This window comes from Zosterops lateralis (genome assembly GCF_965231275.1).
Source record: "Zosterops lateralis genome assembly, chromosome: 7".
Taxonomy (NCBI): Eukaryota; Metazoa; Chordata; class Aves; order Passeriformes; family Zosteropidae; genus Zosterops; species Zosterops lateralis.
In genome coordinates, this window is record NC_139767.1 from 14579358 (window position 1) to 14602258 (window position 22901).

Genomic DNA, 22901 nt, shown 5'->3' on the forward strand with positions numbered 1-22901 from the left:
GCTGGAGGCATCTCCCAGCTCTCTGGTAAGCCTGTTCCATCACTTCACCACCCTCACTGTAAAGAAGTCCCTCTCACATCTAGTCTAATTCTACCCTCTTTCAATGTAAAACCATTGCCCCTATTCCTAACTCAATCCCAGTTAGAGAGAACGAATTTGTTCATCTCTCTCTGTATGCCAAAGACCTCAAGGTCACATCAGGCATAGCAGCGCAAGCTCCCTGTGCCAGCACAGCAGTGGCCCTGCTATTCCAGGCTCCTCTCCCAGAAACAGCACATGCAGCAGCTCCTTTTACAACAGCTCTCAGCTAACACAGCATTTCTGTACAATGTAAGTTTTCACTCTTGCATGCCCAAAAATTTCAGTAGCAACACAAAAAGAATGCAGAACAATAATGCTTTAATGCTTCCAACTTAAGGAGGTAGATTGCCTTCCCTTGTAAAGGGAGTGGATCCATGAGTTCTTACAGTCCTGTGCTGATGAGGGGGCTCGACGGGAGGGGAGGGGAGGGGAGGGGAGGGCAGCCCCTCGCCTGCACTGGCAGGGGAGGGCAGAGCTCAGGCTTTCAGCGTTACTTGGTTACTTCCATTGAAAGGAGCCGGGCTTCGCTCAAGAGCCATTGAGTACATTCCTCGGATTCTTTTCTTCTGTGCTTTGTAAATAGGAGTTGGAAGTTATTGCTGAAAGCACAGGAAGTTAAAAATCACCTTTTTCAGCCTCTTGTCACCGCAGGGTATTTTGTGACAAACTGACCCAGGCTTGAAGGATGAAACACCTTTTATAACCCCCGTAACAAAACAATTTACAAAATAATGAATTACTGACCTTGCCATACTCTGAGCTGGCACTGTTAGGTTGGTAAGTAGCCATGCCCATGAGCAGAAGCACAAGTTGTGCCCCTGGTAATAAAAGTCCAGTTGTCATGGGGGCCAAGGGCTCCTTTGTATCCCGTTGAAAGTGGCATTTTGAAAACCAGCCTGGTACATCTAAACCACTGAAATTAAACAAAAGTTTTCCATGATTTCCACTGCATCTTCAGTGCTCACCTCCCTGCTTAGAACAACACTAATTAAAGCTCCCAGAGGAATTTAAAATTGAAATCTGGGCAACCAAGACACAACTTCGTTCTGCAGGGATTCAGTGTGAAAATTCAGATGATTAAGGCAATTGTGATCCACAAGAAAAGCATTTTAAAATATTTACCCTATATTAAATGAGGAAAAGTTAAATGTTTACTAGAATTCTCTTCCAGAGTTTTCTATTTAGGGACAGAACCACAGTCTAGGGGGCAACACACTGATTACTGCTTATGATTTAATCTCTGCTCTGAGTTTAACATCTTGAGTTCAAGCAGCACCTCAGCAACATCTGAAGCCACAGGAAAAAGACACCCTCCACTGCTTGCTGACAGGCAGGTCCTGTCTGTACAGCTTCAAACTTCCCACTTCCATGGCAGAAGGACAGAAGCCCCTGGCAAGAACAGGTGGCCCTGAGTGCTGACTGAGAGCCAACCCTCAAAGAACCAGGCACCAACCTTCTGTCAGAGGAGGGGCTGCAGGCCACAACTCAGCTCTACAAGAAGTCAATGCTAAGTCAGGCCAGGAAGCAGAAATGAGCATTCCTCCTGCCTCTCCTTGAGTCAGACATCATCCACCCAGAGCTTTCCAAGCTGAGGTAAATATTTCAATTTATGGTTTGCAACATATTATTTTTTCCTCAATTTTCACTTCCAACTGCATATTTTATAGGACTTATTCCATGACTTATTTAAATATTGGCTTTAATTATCCCAGAAAATATTTGCTTTTGATTTTCTTGTAGATACTTAGGAAACTGAATCTATAAAGGAACAAAAACCCAAAAATCTTTATTTTCACATTCATTTAAGGGTTTTTGATTCAAAAATGGAGATAAAGGAAGGTTTTATCCAAACAAGTTTTTAACCAGAAAGCCACTATAAATTATGAGAGGCTTGCTAAAGGTCAGCATGCTGTAACCAAATTCCAGCCTGTTAAATTACTGCTATAGTGTGCTTCCAAGAAAATCTGTACTCAACATCTGTTTTCTTTACAGCAGATCATTAGGAACAGGCAGGCAGAGTCATAGTCTCATCCTGCACTTACCTCAGGCTTTGAAACGACAGATCTGTCCCACTCTAGACACAAGACAAGACTGAAACCTGGCCTTGTTGGACTTGGTCACTACTGTGATGTTTTAGAGTTGCTTTGGAGTCAGACATTACCCAAAAATCAGTATTCATGAGGAAAACAGGAAGGGGAGCTGGAGACCAGCCAGCTCTGCTTCTCATCATTTACACTTGCTGGTGTTCAGACTAATTTTTTATCAAGTCAGAGCAGATTTGTCTTTATGACATAGCTGACAAAAACTTCCTGAAAAAAAAAAAATCTGTGGCTGATAGTCAAATGAGGAATCAGTGTGGATCCCAACATCCTGCTACTTTTGAAGAGGCCAGTACTTTAAAAAAACCCGAACACATGCACATCTCAAAGAGCTCAGCAATTACTTAAAATTATGGAAAGCAACTGTTACTGCCTAGCATGTGCTAAAACAATTGTTTCCCAACACTCTCAATTTGTTTTTCCAAGACCAGCGCAGGAAGTAGGGAGATATTTCAAAGTCAGTATGGTTATGGATACAAATTCAGCAGCAAAACCATGTTCTCCTCTGCAAAAGGACAGGCCTCTGGGCACAAGCTGAAGCAACCAGACCAGAAGCATTGCACATTTCTCCCAGTCCTTCTACCCTCTTCTCATCCTTCCTTACCTCCTTTTTGGTTCTTCTTCCTAACTCTGACACAAACACAAGGCAAAGACTAAGAGTTAAACAGGTACTTCTGGATGTGGGGAAGATTTTGAAAATGTTCAATCTCTGTCAATGTTGTCATTGTGTAAATATTTGATGACACTTTCACAAGTAGAAATACCAAGATACAGAGCAAAAAAACCCCAAACCAAAACAAAAAAAGAACACAAATAAAACCTTAGGGCATGAGTTTGCCTAGAACAACAAAGTACCTAACATTTTGGGGCAGTGCTCTTCCTGTGGGTTACGTACCTCCAGCAGTTTTGTCATCCCAGACCCAAAATTGTAGCACCCATCACAGGAGCCTGGTTACAGTGCTTTGGGGACTTTGACTCAAATATATTCACTGTTTTAACCACTGGTCAAGTTACACAGTGCAACAAAGAAAAGCTGAAGAGGAACATTCAAACAGATTATCATGACCATCCAAGGTGACAAACTGATTTTTTATACAAGTTTTCAAATTATTCTATTTCTTGTTTTCTTTATTGTTTCTACATGAATATCATGTTGCTACAATGCAGACAATTTTAAAATGAGAGTTAAATCTGGGTCTAGTATAAAGGAGAAGTTTAGCTTACCATGGGATCATTTTCATTGCTTGTTTTGGTTTTGAATTATTTATGACCTTTAAAAAAAGTCCATTCCTCAGCTGACACATATGCAGCATGTTAACTTACTCTCTAAATGGCTATGGAGCTTACTAATATTGGCATTATAATGGCTATTATACCTGAGAATGTGTTTGTAGGAAGTTTTGAACTGTGTAGAACTATTGAAATTTTGAACCCACAGATATAGATCCTCAAGTGTTTTCAGGAAAAAATGCTAAGGAATGATTTAGGTAGCACAGAATAGAGAGTGAACAGGTGAGCTGTTAAAAAATTGGTGGGGTTTCATTAGAGAGATGAGGGAGAAGATACGAAGTAAAACTCTGGAAAGAGCAGGGAAAAAGAAAGATTCATTACATAGTGCTACAAAGACCAGTGATATAAAGGGTTATTCACAGCTGCACATACCTACCAGGATGGGACTTGGTTTACTTTTCAGTGACAAGAATTATCCAAAATTAGCAAAGAATCTGCTGCTGCTCAGCTGTAGTGCAGCTACAACTGCCCTATGTGATTAAGTAGCTGCTGAATCAGAGATTGTTCTACTCAAGGGTGACCATGGTTTCCACACACTACACTGGATGTAAAGCAGCCTTCCAAGGGGCTTCATACTTCCTTTTAAATTTGCATTGTTTTGTGCAATTCTTTGCTTTGTTTCTCCCTACAATGGAAAAGAAGATTAAACAACCCCCTCCTTCATAAAAACAACATTTTTAATAGGCTAAATGCAAACAAACAAACAACCCCCCCCAATAAAACCCAAAAAAACCCCACTCCCTTTCACTGCTTCTTACAAGCAGAAAGACAAGTGAGGTGTTACCTGTATTTGAATAAAAATACTGCTGTGGTTTCCCCCCACAGCTCGTCCTTATCTAAATGATGAGGTTATTTGCAGTAACACATCTCAAAAAGAGCATTAAGGCAAATGCAATACCTTGGCTTTAGATTTAAAAGGTGTATCCAAGGCAGAGCAGCACAGCAGTGCACACAAAAAAGGACTTTCAGAAGCAAACAGGCATGAGGGCCTTGGGGTCAGGACAGTCACCCCTCACATCCCCTGGCAGGGCCCCTATTCAAATCCCAGGTGAGCAGTGAGGGATTGACATTGCACTGACCACCTAAGCTCTTTCTGAAAGGAGTATTGATGCTTTTAGGTGGTTTGTGGTACCAATAACAGAGCTGTGATGAGCAGAAAGCTTGAGCCATCCTGCAGCCCTGCTGAGACAGAGCTGGAGCAGGTTGGGAAGGCAGGAGGCAGAAGCACAGTGTCCGACCTGCTGTTTGAAGGGAGGGAAGTGCAATGCCACTGAAGGGACCTTACTTCTTTCATGTTCGAGTAGAGAAGTTCGAATTCATGACCTTTGAAGAGAAATCCATCTGGAGATTTTTTATTTTCACACAGATGAAACAATCACAAGGAATAACCTTTTCCTTTATCCCTCAAGAAAACTTCAAGCTTAGTTTGCAACAGTTATTTCTGTGGCAACAGACAGATATAAACACAGGATTATAATGTTCAACAAAGGATCAAGAAAAGGAAGAAATAAGACTTGAAGAGGGAAGTGTCTGGAAGACCTGAAAAAGAAGGTAGAAAGTTATTTTCTTAAATTGCATATTTCTTCTTGCTCTCAACAGGACTCTTTTTGGTAAAAAATTTGAATTAAAAAAAAGGGAAAATGGTACAGGACTGTACACTGCTTTTTGCTGTAGGCAAAAATGGAGTCCAATAGCTGCAAACACTGATACTTGGGACAGAGCATGACAGAGTGTCTTGCTTGGAGGGCACTGCAGCTCACAAAATTAACTTTATGCTAGAAAGGACATACTTTTATTCAGTGAATTCTACTATAGAGATGGAGTCTAAAACACACACACATAAATGTAGAATTCTCACATGCACTTATGCACACTAAATGAGAATGAGTAGGTATCTCTAGTGTTGTCAATCCAAAACACAATCCTGATGGAGGAAAAACACAGATGATACCATTCAGAGTTTGCTTTTCTGTGACCACTACTAACACAACAGCAGCAAATCCTTGGCTTGTTCCAGCATACAGAACTGCAAAATGCATCACAAAGTGCTGAACTGAGTTCTGTATGAAAAGCAGGCATTCCTCTCCTGTTTCTCTCTTTTATCTCTTCCTTTTTATCAGCAGGGTCAGCAAGAGCTCTTGGCAGGGGCAGCCAGGGGAGCAGCTGCCCCAAAGGGTGCCCAAGGGCCCATCACAGCCTGGCTGGGGAACACACCAGGGGCTGTTTCAGGAGAGATGACCCCCAACTGCAGAGTCTGTGTGGCAGCCTGAGCCAAACACACAGGGCCACGGCTCAGCTGCTACTCAGCCAAATTAATTTTGTGCAGGTACACCCAAACCAGTTCAAGCTGCAGTTCCTTCTTTGGATTGCTCTACAGCAGACATTTCACAGGAACATCTGTCTCTTTGGGGCCAAGCCGAAGGAAGAAATGTTGCTTTGGTGTCTTGTTTTTTAAAATCACCACCCTCTCTTATCCTAGACACACACTTCTGCATGAGGCAGGGAAAGAAGGAAGGGAAAGCCCAGCCTGCACAGGCAGGCAATGGGTCTGAGGCACAGCCCCATTAGCAGAGGGGTCTGGGAAGAGACAGGTACCTGGGAAGCTCCCGGCAAGCAAAACACCAGCCAGGCCACAAAGAAAACTCTGAGCACTCATAACTCATCCAGGGCATGCCAAGAGAGTGAGGGTCATTCCTCCTGAGACATAAGCAATGATGTCAGACAGCCTTTTCCTTTGCAGAGCTACGAGGGAAGAGATGTCCAGCCCATGAGAGAACAATGCAGCAACATCTGCTGCAGGCAGAGGGCTGACCAGCCACTGGACAGTTTGTCAGAGAGCCAAAAACAATGAAAGCCATGAAATAATTGAATAATGTTGCCTAAAATCAAAGGGAAAGGCAAAATTATTAAGTATCTTCCGAAGCTTGGAGTAACTATTTATTCTCAAAGCCAAGGAGGATTGAAAGAAGCACACAATGCAGACAGGCCTTAAGGCAGGCAAGTCTCTGCATCCTTCAGCACCTTTGCCAAGAGAGATGCTGTGCCTCATTATTCACTGGTAATATCCCAGGACTTGGAGCACCTTTTTGCTTTTAAAAAGCCCCAGTGAAAGTTCTCATTTTGCTATCCAGACACAAAAGTTGCCTTTTGAAAGTCAGGTGCAAAAGCACTGTAATATTTCACTCACAAGTCAGTGACAGCAAATAGCAGCAGGCAGAAGGGAATGACAGAGCCCAGAGCCATCTCTAACTTAACAACAACAATTCCCCGTGTGCCTGGAGTTACTCTCATCACTTCTAAAACTTTAGAAATTAATCCATTTCTTTGCACATGAATAATTCACCCAGAGACTGATTTACTGTACAGCTGTCAATGGATCTGCAGTGCTCCCATGCTTTGCCTATTAAAACAATTCCAGTTGCCATGAAGGACATAAGAAAGGATGACTGTTCCCAAATTGCTTTCCAAAGAAGTGGAAGCTGTCATAATGTTTAACCTTTCCTCTATTCTCCCACCAACACGAACCCCTCCCCACCCCACCCCGCCACTGGTTCCCACACCCCAGATATGAAAGCAGATAAGGAGATTCCCCCCCTCCTCCTGCTTCCTGATGGTGAGTCAGGGCTCTGAGTCAGCCTTTGTGTTCCAGGGAACCTGGAAGGCTTTGAAACCCGCTGTTGATTTTGGCAAAGCTACCTCTTCTCACTTTGAGGGTGAAACGATTTACACACATCGTTTTTGGTCTGAAAATAGCTGCTGAGATGCAAACAGCAAGAGTATGGCCAAATATTTTCTTGTCCTTGCACTGCAGGAGTAGAACCCTCCCTGTCCTGGGTCACAGCTGCACTAAAGTGAGCCACAAAATACCAAGTGAAACTGATGATTCGAGGAGGATGCACTCACAGCTCTTCTTTCATGCACAGGAGGTACCACTGTCCCTGACTTTGGACACAACCACCTCTAGAGCACCTTTCAGAGATGACCAAGAAAGGTGTTGGATCAGTCTGCTTCTCATAGTCAGGTGAGCTGAAGCCAAATAGTACCAATTCCAGTTCTGATGTAAGCCAAACTCCCTTCTCTGTGTTCCCAGGTGCATTCCTTCCAGCAGAGTCAGACAACTCTTTAGCAGCTCATTTTGAGGGGCCTTGCACCAGGAGATGCAGACAGGAGAAGTGTCTTTTTATAAACAAGAGTTTGCCCCAGCTCAGTTGAGACACGCCAGCAATGAGGGAAATTCTGGCAAAACCTCTCAAGAATCCCTGTGTGTCTCTGCCTAGCCCTTCTCTGTCTCCACAGATCAGCACTTTGTAGTTATAGTGAAAAAATCCTCTCATTCTTGGCGGAGAAAAGCTGCCATATTTTTATGAACATGTTTGAACATTACATCAGCTGCTCATCTCAAATATTCATCCACCTCTGTGCCTACTTCTGTATCTGTTTTACAAAACCTTTAATTAAATTAATTACACTTTAACATAGATATTTTAACTTCCTTTTGCAATCCTGTTTCAGACATCTTTTGATCTCTCATTGTAATTCCAAACTACATTCCTTCCCTTCATGTCTGTTTGGTAAACACCTTTGCTTGGGCCAGATTTATTAGCATTTAAATTATTTTCTCACTCCAAGACTTGTCTGCTATCCCTTCTTCCCACAGTATGGCAAGTCAGGCCATTCCTAGGTTAAACCCTAAATTCATTGGAAAGTCTTAAAGCATTAGTATGACTTCATAAAAAAACCCAAAAAAATTATCTGTAAAAAGTACAATTAGTTGATACACTTGCTTTCAGAGTATAGCTATTGTTAAAGAAATTATTTCAAGGAAATTAGATTTAATATTCTTTAACAGGGGTTTTGCATGATAAGGCAAAGAAACTTGAAACATGCCAAAGCACATGAATACAGTTAAAATATCAGTTGTCACAGCAGTTTATGTGCTAAAACATAGGACAGATTTTACCTTAATTTTCAATTTGAGTGTGAAAGACAGCAGCAGTACTCTTTTCCCTACACATCTCTGTGAAATAGTTTCTTTAAAAATAATCTACCAAAACCCATAGCACTACAAAGCACTTTTAACTGCTTTTTAAATTTTATATGTATTTATTCGAAAATTTGGCTACTTTTAAAAAATGGCTACACACTTTAGAAACAAAAGTGAAATATTTCAGCTAACCAGAGACATCCTTTCCTCTTCCACTAATCTGTTCTGCCAAGCTAAGCAAAAAAACACTCCAAAACCCAAGACAGTTTGCTCAGCTCTGCACATGAACCACTCCAACAATTTATCAGGCATCAGATCCTAAAAATTCAGGTGTGTGTTTCTTAGTTGGGACATTCAGATAAAAGTACATTTGCAATAATTTTAAGCTTTATTTTCATTGACTAAAGGGCATATTTCACCATGGGGAGGAAAAAAAAGGTGTTAAAATTCCAGCTCTTCTATAAGACTGCAGAGAAAATCCTTGGTTTTCATATCAGGTGAATTCAAGGCTGCATGAAGGATAAGGGTCAGACCTACTGGTGGCAGGCTAAAAGCTTCACATCCTTTTACTTGTTTTTGTATTTACTAAAGAAAGTCTACATGCAATATTCTCCTCACGGAGAGTAGAAGGAACAGCAGTTCACACCTTTACCTGACTAGAAACAGAACCCACAGAAGCTGATATTTCAGCTGAATTCACTTCCAAACCAAAGACAGGCCACTTATGTTTACATTAATCAAAATTAGCTCCTGATGGGCATTATATAAGCAACATTAAAACACACACATTGCACAACTGGCTTTCCCAGGCAGGTAAGTTTTTATCTTGCTAAAGTTTTTTATATTGCTAACTTGTTTCTTATCCAGGGGGACAATTTTTTAGCATTAACCTCACCTACATGCCTTCAAAATGCACCTGCTTTCCTCACTGCCAGTACTGTGTGAGCTCTGTGAACATTGCACCACCCCTGTACCCTCTCCTGACATCAGCAGGTATCACAAACTGCTCTATCTGAACCCCTCGAGGATAAACAAACAGAGCAGGATCTGCTGTTACAGGTCTAGGGCTGCAATCACTCTCAAATGTGATTACAAGCTGAAATCCTGTTCTTCTGCTGTGCCTTTCCAATTGATACCTCTAAAGTACTTGAATTCCCCATATGAAACTCGTGCAGGGCAGCAAACAGCCCATAAGACAATCCTTTGAGGGCCTCATGGCCGTTTGTAGACTGAACTAGGATATAAAAGCAACACAGGAGCAACCAGATGAAATGCAACATCACTTCTCACAACAAACAAGCTCTTTTCAGTTTGGCCTATGACATCCAATCCTACTTTCCTAATGCTCTACGCAGGTTGCAAAAGTCTTCTCGAGACCCAGCATATCTGATTTCACACAGGCACCTGGAAATGTAGGGCACTGATATTGGGTATCTGTTCTACTTCAGCAGTTCCAACTAATTCCAAAAAGCTTATTTGGTGCCTAACCTTTCATTATACAAACAGAACAAAAACAAACTCAGCAGGATCCTGATGCATCTGTTTATGAAAATGACCCACTGTGGACTAGTATATGGTCCAGCACATCGTCATATAAATCCAGATTTCATCTGAAAACAGTAACAATACTCTTAAATTACTGGGCTCTTAAAGTCTAACTACAATGATTCTGATGTTAACTTTTGATACAGAAAGTGAGGAAACAAATGGAAAAAATAATTGGAAGGCTAATCAAGAATAGGAAAAAGAACCAAAAATAGCGAATAAAAAATTACAGTGGAAGGGAAAAGTGCCAAAACTGGAGGCTGTCACCGTAGGGAATTCCCCTAATGATAATGCAGGAATGAGCTAGTAAGCAACATCAACAAAAGTCAAGGTGACTTTTTGTGAGTTTGAGATTCTCACACTTCTGCCCAATGAAAGATTTTGGTCCTCAGAACCCCAGGTTTCAGGCTTTTGAGACCAAAATTACTGCTGAGTACTTGCACATAACTACAGAGCATGCCCCAAAACTGAAAGTCTTCTCAGTTACCCCTGAGGAAACCTGCCTCACTCCTATCCCTTAAAATACTGCACATTTTGCCCAATATATATCTAATGTGAAGGGCTTAGGTGGGAATACTTAAATTACTTGGAAAAGACAAGAAGGGTTCCCTACAGACAGAGAGGAGAAGTGCTATTGCAAGGGGTCACCTTATCCCAGAATATTTATGACCCCTCATCCTGGCTGTTGGGATCCCTTCAGCACAGAGGGAAGACAGCTCATAGATAAGTAAAAGAGGTACAAAAATAAGGACTGACATGGTTTGCCCAGCTCTCACTTCTCCTGCAGGAAAAAAAATACAAGTGGTATGGAAAGTGCCATAGTTTATACTTGTGCATACCCAAAGTGATTTTGCATTGTCTGAAGGTGCTGTTTACTTCATATACCTGAGAAATTTCACAAGATTGCCATGTTAACAAACATCTCTTCCAAGTTGAAAAAGCACCTGTGTCAAGAGGGTTCCCCAGTGCCAATGAGCAGTGGTTAATATCATTGCACACTACTGATGTGTCACTGGCACCCATAATCTTGTGATTTTGCATTGTCTGAAGGTGCTGTTTACTTCATATACCTGAGAAATTTCACAAGATTGCCATGTTAACAAACATCTCTTCCAAGTTGAAAAAGCACCTGTGTCAAGAGGGTTCCCCAGTGCCAATGAGCAGTGGTTAATATCATTGCACACTACTGATGTGTCACTGGCACCCATAATCTTCTCATATCTTTTCCACCAAAATGTTAGAAATCCTCTTTTGTAGCCAGAGTTCATAAGCTCTGGGGGTCATTAAAACATAGCAACTATCACTGCTAGGCTCTGGCACAGATTCTTAATTTGCTGTGGGAAGGCAAGTCCTAAGAAAAAAAAACATCCTTCTGCTGCAATATGCAAGTTTCATATCTCTAAAAAAACCCCAGTTTGAGCAGAAATAAGACCTACACCCATTCGTTCATAACTTTCCCTCCATTATTTGCTGTATTCCATTGTTCACAAACAATAGAGATGCTTACAAATATATTTTTATGCAAGCTCTTTGTGATAAAAATAACTCCTTTCACAATTCACACTGAAGGGCAGCAGGATCCTTGCTTCTCCTTCCAAACAAACCTGCATGTATTTGAGCAGGTCTTGCTGCTCTGCTGTCTTCCTCCCTCTAAGCCCTGACATGGAGGGAGATAACAGAGCTGGAGGAATGAGCCTGCTGCTTTGTATGCACACACAGCAAGAATGAAAATAGGCTGCTTGATGTTGAGGGTGAATTGAATTGATCCAGGCACTCCTTTCCAACACCATTATTTATGACAAGCAGTACATACTATTGACCAGTGAACATACAATAATAATGTAATTAGCTTTCACCTAAACAATTACCTCCTTGTCATTTCCGATCCAAGTTCAGGAAGTGGCACAGACTCAGGAGGGCAAAGGGTTGCAATTAACAAGCACAGCTCACTGCTAGAACTGCATTAACCCTCTGCAGGTACATTTTTGGATGCAGCAAGCAGCCAAATCCAGCCCACAGCAGTACCCAGAAGAAGACTACATTTCTACATTCATTAACATTTGTGAAGTTACTCATTAAATCCTGAGTCAAGTGGTGTGAACCAGTCTCATGCTTCAGCAGACAGATGATCCGTCTGCTCCTGTTTACTGGGATCTCAACATCACATGGAAAGCAAGCCACAGGTTTTGTATTCACTAAAGGACTTCCTTCCTTACCTTGCCAATTCCAGCTTTGCACTGGAGAAAGAGCCATCGTGCAGACTACTCTAATGCAAATACAGCACAACCCAGGACTCTTGTGCAGCTATCTCTAACTGGTATTGTGCAGGACAATTCAGTCCCAAGGCCAAAAATTCCTGCTAAGTTTTCTATTAACAGTTTAATTAGCATTTCTGAGTGTGCTTCTCAGGGAAATGTTTTATCAGAAAGTTACTCTGCCTTGATATAGCTGGGGAGGGAAAAGCCACATCCTTAATTGGTACAGCCATATCAATCATATCTCAGCATATTCAGCCCAGATACTATTATTCGAGCTACATAGAACCTGTTTTGATCAGAGAACAGATTAAAATTGTTCTGAAAATATAACTTCTTGGGACTGACTCAAGAGAAGCTTTTAGTAACATCCAGTGAATAAAAATCATCCGAGGCCATACCATACCTTACTTACAGACGTTGTGTTATGAGGTTGAGAGAAATGGAAACTAACATGTTTGGCACAAAAGAAAATTTATGCCTTAACCACGGAAGAGAGGATAGGGAAGGGTCTTTGCAGCTCCTTGTTCAGCAGTGAGAGCATTCATACAGGAAATCCAGAGTTCAAAAAATTTCTTCCAGATTCAGAAAGGACCGTTTATCCCTCTCACCAGGGAGAAGACACTGCAAAAAGGTACTCAAAAGCACATTCCCTGGGTCTGCATGTGCTCCCTCACAGATGCTTTCATCCATCAACCAGGGACCCAGGTTCCTGAGCAGGCTGCACACAAAGGTAGCTTCTAATCCCACATGAATCAGATCATCTTATACTTGCCAATTCTCATTTTTTGAAACAGCAACAAAAAAAAGTCCTCCCATACCCTTTTCTAAATCCTCACCTATAATCATTTGCTCAGAAGAGTACACTAGTGACAGCTCTTTGGCAACTCAAAGGATGAAATTATGGTTGAATTGAAGAATTACAGTTTCTAACTTCCCCCTTTTCTACTGTAGAGCCAAAGTCCTCATTGTTTTAATTTAGAGGAGAGATTAGTACCAACTGTGTTTTGCCTCTTATCTTTACTAAACAAAAAAAGTTATATAATGTTTCAGGAAATGAGTTCAAGTGAATACAACCATCTTTTTCACAGTACTAAATGCTTAAAAAAGAATCTGGTTTGTCCATTCTGGCAGCTTATGTTTATTCAAGACAGACAAGTCACAGGCAGTAAAAAGGGAAAAAAAAATCCCTGAGCTGCAGTACAAAAACAACAGTTAGAGGTTAAAAGTAATCTTCTCGTCTAGAGCTCCTATAGCTCTGTAAAACTGCAAAAGCAGGTGTCACTTAGGCTAGTAGCAATTTTTGTGATTTGGTCTACTGGCATGTCCAAGGAGATGATCACAAATGCATATTTTAGAGACAGAATTATTATTTCATAGGCAATTATTATTTCATATGGATAATATTAAGAACATAAGTAAGCTAAAAAGAATACTGATATACATGACACAAATAGATCCTGCCATAGGGAAGATCTTGGGGTGTTTCAGGATGTATGACTAAGAGGCAAGATAGAAGAAAAGGCAGCTAAAGGGAGCACAATGAGAACATTCCATACCATTGTTTTGAAATTAATGTTTATCACTTTTCCATGAATCACCAACTGCACTTTACATATCAGTGCCTGTATTCTTCAAGAGACTATAAATACACCCAGTTTTATTTGCCTGCTCCAGAGAAAGCTGTGAAAATTGTGACTTCTGTTCCTAATATATAGCAATGATGGAGAATTGTCACAGCACTGCAAGAACAGGTTTTGGTTTTTTGAGATGTGAATGACAAAATACTGCTGTACATTGTCACATCCCTTTCTGATGGACAAGAGCCTTATCAATCCATTTGATAATGACACTCTTGATGGTTTTTTGGCTAGACTTTTTTCCTTCTAATGACTTCAGTTCTACAAAATATCACTGGTTATACTGGTTTGTGTTTTGTAACACTTGGTTACCTTGGAAGTTTAAACCTGCATTAATCCATTTCAGCTAGTGGAGCTTTAAACCCTTTTACTGGTTTTTAACAAACCTCAGCTGTCTTGTACTTAGAGCTGCTCTCAGGTGTTTCTCCAAGTGAGCACAGTATGAGTGGAGCAGCTTGTGCAGTTACACAGCAAAACGCAGTAAGTGATCCATCCTTTCCTACACAATTTCTCACAGGGTGAAGGAGTGGGAAGAGTCCAACTACTGAGCAGCATAAACATGCAGAGGAGTTGCTAAACAGCAGGCTTCTGTCTCAAACACCAGGACTACTCACTTCCTTCTAGACTTCAAAGAAAATGCAAGAAACTTAAGGTTTGGTCTTCACTAAGATGCCTATCCTTTGCAGTGTGATGTACCTGAAATCCACACATCAACTATCTTATTCAAAGTTATCCAGAGATTTGGACTAATGTTTCTTTGTCAAACTTTTAAGCAGAAAGCAAACAATTCTGTGCACAAAAGAGCACAGTTAAGGAACCTATACATCCCAGTCCTAACAAGAGGAAAAATTAATGGCAGGGGAAATAGACATGGGGCTACATTTCTAGTGTTATCTGAGGTCTATACTGATATATTTGTCTGTTTTCTAAGCATTGTGAAGTGATCCTTTGTATGTTTCCCTAGTCAACCTGGCACATCATAGAGCAAATCAATAAAACCACTGCACTGCAATTGTTTGATGCAGGTCAGATCTTCAAATACCTGGAGGATACTTTGAACAGTGATGAAAGAATGCTGTGCCAGCCTGTGCTCCATGTGCTGTGTAGAGGACAGACACTGGAATCTAGGTGGAAATGAATAAGGAATTACAAGAAAACCCTATTGAATTGTAGATGTTTCTCTTCCATGGATCAATACAAGTTCCAAGGAATCAAGGATTTTGAAGAAAAAGCAACATACTGTGTGCATACCTATGAAAAGAGTGAGGTGGTAGTTCTATAATGCACATACCTAAAAGGCTTAAAGGAAAAAAAAACCTTCAAAGGAGATATTTGTGCATTTCCTTTTAAATTAATTTATGGGGAAAATAGGTTACTAAATATTTTATAGTTGTGTTCTGAACCAGTATATCTGTTTATAGTTATATTATGTCTAAAGTTTTTGAAGGGTAGTTGTATTTGTAATAAGAATGGTAACTTGACAAAATAACTGTTTTTCATGGAAACCTGTGTGGATTAAGGTGGACTTCCTGAGCACAGACGAAATGCCAACACTTTTGCAGTTATCCCGGTTCAAAGAGACAGAGCACATGGATACCTTTCCTTCCCACTGTGGCTGTTGAAAAGTTGTGGGGTTTCTGCATTAGTCAGCACAAGTAGAACTTGTTTTTCTCATTAATTGGACCAGCAGGGTATATAATAAACAGCTGCCTCAGAGGAAATAGGAATGAGATGGGATAATACAAAAAGAGAGTCCACTGTAATGAATACAGTGGTTCTGTTCCACCATGTTCATTCTCTTGCTGGCATTTGTGAACAGAAATAAAAATCTCAGTATGAATAAAGTCACTAACAGATTGGTGGGCTCTGATATTCCCAAGGCATGTTATTTAGCCCACAGATGAATACTGAATATGTGCTCATGTCCCAAAACTTTGCAGTCTCAGTGTAAAATCTGAGGCTATTGTTCAAGCACAGCCTTTGAGGGGAAGCTTCTAAGCTTAAGACAAGGACACAGATTCTGCCCAGAGAGATGCAGAGAGGGGTGTGCAGTCATGGTCCCTGAAGAGAAACAACTGAATACAGACACAGGGCAAAGGAAAATATCTTCTTTCAGGGTTACCTGATTTAACAGGAATATAGTTTTCCCATTTCAGAAAAGACAACATTTAGTATCCAAAGCATCTTAGAGATTAAATGAACTGAAATGCCCTCCTAGCTTTGTTACTTGTTTTCTTCCCCTTCCTTCAGCTGCCCTACTATAAGAACTGAAGGAAATGGCAAGTTCTGCTTCATATGCACATATACTTCTATAAACACTGATATAAAACCCAGGCCCCTCATCCTACATGCAAGGAATTTTTCTTTTCTTTGAAATAAAACTTTAAAAAGAAATCTTAATGGGGAAAAGAAAAAAAAAGGGAAAAAAAAAGCATAACTTTCTCCTGGGTACACAAGGTCTACTTCCATATGAGAGTCAAACACTGAATGCATTTTGTTGATGAAATTGCAGTGAAAACTTCAAAGAGAGGTCTCCAAATTAACTCAAGTGTATTGGACATCCAAATTCTAATGCAAGCCAAGTGTGCTTTAGCTGTTTCAAATAACACACCGTAAGTATACAATTCAAGACCTAAAGTGCAAGCTTTGTACCCATAAAGAAAGGGGATTTACTTAGGAAACCAAATTGTGAAGGTGTTCTCTACCTTACCATTTCTCTCCAAAACATTGGAGAGGTTCAACTTTCCTCTTGGTAGGGTTGTGGACAGTGCAAAGGCAGAAAACCATTAGGGCTGAGAACAGCGTTTACAGCATCCCCTAAGAAAGGAACAGTGATCTCTGGCTGTGCTTAAACAGGGCCCAGGCAGGGGGTGTGGGGGTCACAGATGAGGCTGAGCAAGGTTGTTAAGGTGGAGCAAGACCTCTGACAGATACACACAGTTTGTTCTTGGAAATATTTCCAGTTTTTCAGGGTGTTTTCCTTGCTAATGTAGATGAGGATGCTGCTTTCTTTACCATGGCAATAGAAGTTACTAAGAGGAAAATTTTCAAATAGGCCAGAATATGTTAGAAGCTTGAATCTTGACAATTGTCAGTGAAAGTTGTATTCTTTAATGTATCACTTGTGTACTTCCATAAAGCTCATCCAGAGTGGAAAAGTTTTCTGGAAAGGGGGATGAGAGGAAGGAGCATTAAGGCTATTTCTTTTCCCAGCGAAATTCCTCTGTTCTCTCTTGAGAGCTCCCAAATCCTATGCCAGTTAATTGAACCGAGCTGAGTGCATGTGAACAGGCCATACATACATCAGTGTGACCAGAGCAGCCAGAAAGAATGGCAATGAAATGGCAGCAGAATTGGGAGGGCATAATTTAAAGCAGGGAGGAAGAGGCCTTTCCCCGTGGGAAGTGATTGTGCACTGCAGAACAGGCCTGTGCTCCCCTTGCTGGTGGTTTTGTCCTGCAGTTGGGCCATCGTGGCCACTGGCTTTGCTGGGCACAGTGCAGGGCTCATGTGACCAGGGCAGTCCTTGGGCTGCCTCCTGTCATGTGTGGCATTCCTGGCCATACTGGCCTCTGCAATGCTAAAAACAGCTATGCTCTCTCTTTTTCAAATTCTCCTTCTCTCGCTGTGTTATTAAAATTATATCAATATCCCTTCAGTCTATGGGTCAGTGGTTAAATCTGCTGTCAATTACCAATCAAAGTGTGAATGAAATGAAGAACAAATGGTCTAACTTCATCAGTGTTGTTTTTCTCTTCTTCCCCCAGATAATAATACCTTAAAATAGAATGCCTTATTAACCACAGACCTGAAGGTTAATAAGTACATCAACAAAACAAATGCAGTAAATTAAAACAATGCATTAACATTCATTAGTATTTCACTGTTGATTCCCAAACATGCTGCTATTGCTATTGTGCTATTATCAGGCAATAATTGTTATGTCAAAAGATAGGACCCATATGGTTCAATGAAATCCTCTGGGAGCTTCTGCTGTATGAAAGTCAATCAAAAATACGATTCTACAAGGAAAGATGTGGACACAGGAGAGTTGCTGTCAGTATATGCAACCCATGTGAGAGGCTCAAGTGACTGTTTTAAATAAAAGTTTTTAAATCTAGGGGAAAAAGAAGTGAGAGTTAGAAAACTAGCAGTAAAATCAATGGGTTTGTTCAGAGTATCTAAAACTCAAATGCCAGTCTTTGTCAGACTGGATCCTGTTATCCCATCTATAGAAAATACTCTCTAACATCTCAGAAAAATTCAAACTTTATATATATTTTCCTACATATAATAACAGATTCAGATGAGCTAAACCAGCTTTGAACAGCACTTATCCTCTGAAATACCCACAATTTTTAGGTGAGGCCTGAATAAATTGAAGGTGGCAAACATAATCACTGAAGATCCCCGCTGAAGTTGTCTGCCATCCAACATTAAATCCTGTATTATAACTCAGGTCCCTGTACTAAAAAATTAATCCACATAATTAATTTCTAACATGTTCTAACATAGGAGATGGACAAATATCTGGGCTGCCTCTTCTCCTTCAGCTGCCCTGGTCCTCACACATCTCCTGGCCATCCTGCTGGAAGGAGTCAGGACAAGCCAAAGATATTGTGCCTTGGGTTTCAGTGCCATCTGATGTTCACCTGGCATCAGCATGCTCCAGAAGTGCATTTGTGGCTTGTTCCCTGCACAGCGCTGTGGCACCTGGCTGTGGCAATCCCACCTTCACAGTGGTGATTTGCCTCATGCTCTCTGCAGCCTCACCATCTTCCTCTTTCCATGCAGCTTGGCCTCCTCACCTTTCCTTCTACAGCTTTTCCCTGTACCCAGAAGCAGAGCCAGGAGGAGGCTGCCTTGCTCTCTCTCCCCATGCCTCCAGCCCAGCCACAGCCTGTGCAGCTTCCAGCAGCCCCCACTGTTACCTCTGGCTGACCTGTGCTCCCACACAAGGCTTGTTCATATCACTGCTGGTGATTCATAGGGTTTGGGGGGCCCTACAAATGAACAGAAGCCATAACTGTAGTGTCTTGGAACAGCCCTCGGGTGACATCACTGTGTTTGCACTTTTATGTCTCCTTCACCAGTTCATTATAAATTTCTGTGTGCTCCTGGGGTCACTGGTCCTGTGTTTTAATAGCAGGAGCTGTTGTGCCCAGCTCTATCTGGCTGTTCTCTCTGGCAGTTTGTATTTACCAGGCACACACGGGCTGGGAAGGGTTGCGTAAGCTGGTTTCTGTGGCAGGTTTCTATTCACCATCTGCTTGACTGAAAAAATATCTTTTTCAGTTAGCACACTGGGTCTGGTGTTTGCTTCTTTTGTTTCCTTCTAGATGAAATCTCAGAAACACAGGAGGGGCTGTGAGGCTTTGGAAGGGAGGAAAGGCCTTTTGGAACAGCTCTTTTACCCAGCTAAAAAACACATTGTCCCTGCTTGGACACTGCAGGAAACTTAACGTCCCGAAAAGCCACTTTCCCTGTACCCAGCTACTTTCCATGGCACTGTTTTATCATAAAGGAGATAAAACTGCAAGCCTCTTTCTATATATACCTTCATCCTGTTTCTGGGCTGTTTTCCTAAGGAAACCAGGATCTGTGCTAACCATCACCTTTTCCCCCTCCTTCCCAAGCTGCTCTTGAGCCTCTGATTTATTTCTACCCTGTTTAGAAGAGAAGACATAAAATTAAGTTCCTGCATTTCACAGGAAAGGGGAGAGGTCTATTAATGACCTCAACAAGAGATGTGGAGTAAGAGTCCACCCCTTGCAAGAAACTCAGGAGGCCACTTTGGAGAGGGATGTTCTGAATGCCCTGTTCATGAAAAATTGTTTTAAACAGAATTTGCAGCTCAGCAGACACAAATATACACAAGTAAACCCTTAGGAAACTGCTCATGGGACTGCTCTTTTCCAGAAAGCTTCTCTGGCTGAGAATATCAAGCAGAGACTGGACAAGAAGAACGTCCCTAGAAGGGCCAGGATGGGCTGCAGCAACAGCAGCCCAAGTGATGTGTGGTGAGATGTGTATTTCTGGATGACACAAACCCGGAGTCCTCAGGGGGGAAAGCTTCTGTTTTGCACAGCAGCTTGAGAAAAGACAGGCTGTAAAATCACAGGTGAACAGCCAGAGGAGCTGAGGTCAGACACATACATCATGTAAGTCCCCAAAGCAGTCCCAGAACCGGGATTCATCCAACGCCACGGACATTGCCACACAAAGGGGAGCAGCAGAAGTGAGAGCTGCTGATCCACTCCAGTGAGAGTTTCTGAGAACAGCCTCCCGATGGCCAGGCAGGGCGTGCACACTGCCACAGCCCCCTGCTCCAGCAGCACTGGGTGTTCCCCACACACCACCTCTTCCTTCCATTCAGCGTGGGGAAGGCATTGCCATACACTGGTGCTTGGCAACCCGCTGCTGGCACCAGGGACTTGGCAGCTTTATCAGCCCAGCCCCTGGAGAATGAAGCTAAACCATGCCCCAAATGTGTTTTCTGGGGGAGAATGGGACAGCTGTGGGGAGGAGAGGTGTACCAGTCACAATTCTCCACGGTGACCCAGGTGTTGGCCCAACAGATGTCACCTGAAAGGTGACCACCGAGGTGATGCCCAAAACATTTCTGAGACCCAAGTTGTGCCCTACATGACAGAGCCTGAGTGTCTCTATCCCCTTTGGCTGTTCACAGGGTGTAGGGCAGCCTCAGCTGTTCTTGAGCACATCCCACTGGCTGCTGTAATTCACTGCCGTAAGTCCGTAAGGACAGATAGATCAAATTGTGTTTTCTTCTTATGTGCTGCTCCCTCAGTCATGGCTCACTGTTATCTCATTTTGCTGGGAGAAATATATACTTCAAGCACAGCACAGATGAAAGACTGAGACTTTTATTTTTAAGCTATAATAAACTAAATGTTTAGAGGAGGAAAGCCAAAGGTAGCATCTACTCTCACGGTGTATGGTTTTAAAGCAGAGCAGGCATACACCTCCTGCAGGATGTGGAACCCGAAATTTGCTTTGAGGGTTATAGCTTGTTTACAAGGTTCAGCCAGAGCACAAAGCACAAAGAAAGCATCTGGCCATGATCCCTTTGTGCACTTTAGTAGCCTGCAAATGAGATCTAGCATGTATATGTATTAATATAGCAAAAATAATTGAAACAGTTTTCAAAGAAAAGTTTTCTGTCAAAAACTCCTGACAGCTCAGCAGCAGCACTCAGTGTTCTGTGTCTCACAAGCTGCCACTCACTGAAGCTGTAATATCACGTATCTCAGGAAGTCAGGTTTTAGGTTATAGGTACACAGGTAAGACAAAAGAAGGTTTTTAACAAAAGGTGAAATTGGTAAAATAATGGTGCTTCAGTTAATAGAGTAATCAATCCACTGTAGAGATTCACATCTGCCTTGGCATGGTCTGGAGGAGGCAAACATTGTAATCTGAGCCATACATACTTTAGTCAACTGCTTTACTTTCAGCTCTGGTTAGGAGCATTGTACTCTGTATGAAGCAGTAGCAGTGAAGTTCTGAGGACCAGGACATTTTAACACCACATTTCTCCTATTTATGTGGAGGAGTTTATTAAAATCAGTTCAGTCATTGTTATGTGCTGAGGTTGTTGACCATGGTATGAATCATGGAGCTAGGCCAGGAATTACCTTTAAGGAAAAAAAAAAACTATAATGACCAGCAACATAAAAAAAAAAAAAAAAAAAAAAAAAAAAAAAAAAAAAAAAAAAAAAAAAAAAAGCTTATCTCTCACAGGTGTTCATTTTGCAGGAGTGAGAGGCTAGACCTGCAATCCCAGTGAGGGTCTGAGAGTCAGCAGCTGCCAGAGTTGCTCCAACAACTGAGGGTATCTCTTACATGTCCATCCAGCCACAAGACCTCCTACAGCATTTTCTTCCATCATTCACGGAGAGCTTGGAATGAAGTGGAATCTTAAATGTTGTGCTTTGGCAGGGGGATCACAACCTAGAGAGGTGCTTTCGAGACACAGTACCCGGGTATGCAGGAGGTCTAGAAAGGAGGATTTGGATATAGCTGTTCTTCCTGGGAGGATCACGCCACTGTATCCATCATCTGCCAGGCAGCACAGCTTCCTCAGGGAGAGTTCATTTTGGCTTAGAACAGGATTATCCAATTCCCACTCTCTCCTATATACAGTCTATATATTAGGACATCTGTCATGGAAGAAGAATTAGTTATTCACTGTCAGTTTCTGCTTGGTGAGTTAGCTGGGTGCTAACACTCAGTATTCTTTTAATTCTGCAGAAAGACTTGCACCATGATAATATAAAAATTATTTGTATATAGAATATTACCATTAGGTTGATGCTGAGGTCCTTTTCAGACTCCTTCTTCTTCATCTTTATTTAAATTTGAGTGCACACATTTTATATTAAGTGGCAGTTTAAGGCAAGTTTTTCTTCATTCATGGTGAATGTACCTTTTGATATACAGGTCTCATTCAAAGTGGGTTGAATAATTTTGGTTTTGCTATCTCAAATCTTTGTTCTCTAAAAAAGATCTATTTTTAATATGATTTTACCTTCTCAAATCTAAATGCATGCAATCTTTCCCAAAGATTACATTTTCCCCCAATATTTTTAATATCTAATTCAGTGATATGAGTAGCAGTGTACAAAAAAAGTTAAACACAAAATCTGCCTGCACCCAAACCCAGGTGGAGGGGCAAGCTATCTCCAGACCATCCCCAGCCAAGACAAACAGTAACTGCCCCAGGAAAATGCAGAAGAACCTTGGCCATCTCAGGGCTCTTGCTGAGCAAGATCCTGGCAACATCCTCTTTTATTGTCTGCTGAACTGCTTGATTTGGGATAAGATAGGTATGCACAGGGTACATGGTGTACAAATAACTATTGCTTGCTTTTCTTCGTGATCTTTGTGGCTTTGTTCTCCTTTGCAAGGTCCAGCTTTCATCCAACCCTCTGTGAGAGAAAAACCAGCCTGAGAACAGGGAGTGTCTAAGTCAAATCTGCTGTGAAGACTA

General features: G+C 41.6%; 2 long non-coding RNA genes across 2 annotated transcripts; one reads left to right on the forward strand and one right to left on the reverse strand.

Annotated features, from left to right (window-relative positions):
• Positions 1-582: 582 nt before the first annotated feature.
• LOC310911298 lies at positions 583-11890 on the reverse strand. The gene is made up of 3 exons (XR_014590485.1): positions 11868-11890; positions 826-994; positions 583-680 (listed from the first exon to the last, which is right to left on the reverse strand). It is a non-coding gene; the product is annotated as an uncharacterized lncRNA (long non-coding RNA).
• On the forward strand, positions 1278-17553 carry LOC310911296. The gene is made up of 3 exons (XR_014590484.1): positions 1278-1674; positions 7394-7491; positions 14412-17553. It is a non-coding gene; the product is annotated as an uncharacterized lncRNA (long non-coding RNA).
• The last annotated feature ends 5348 nt before the right edge of the window (positions 17554-22901 follow it).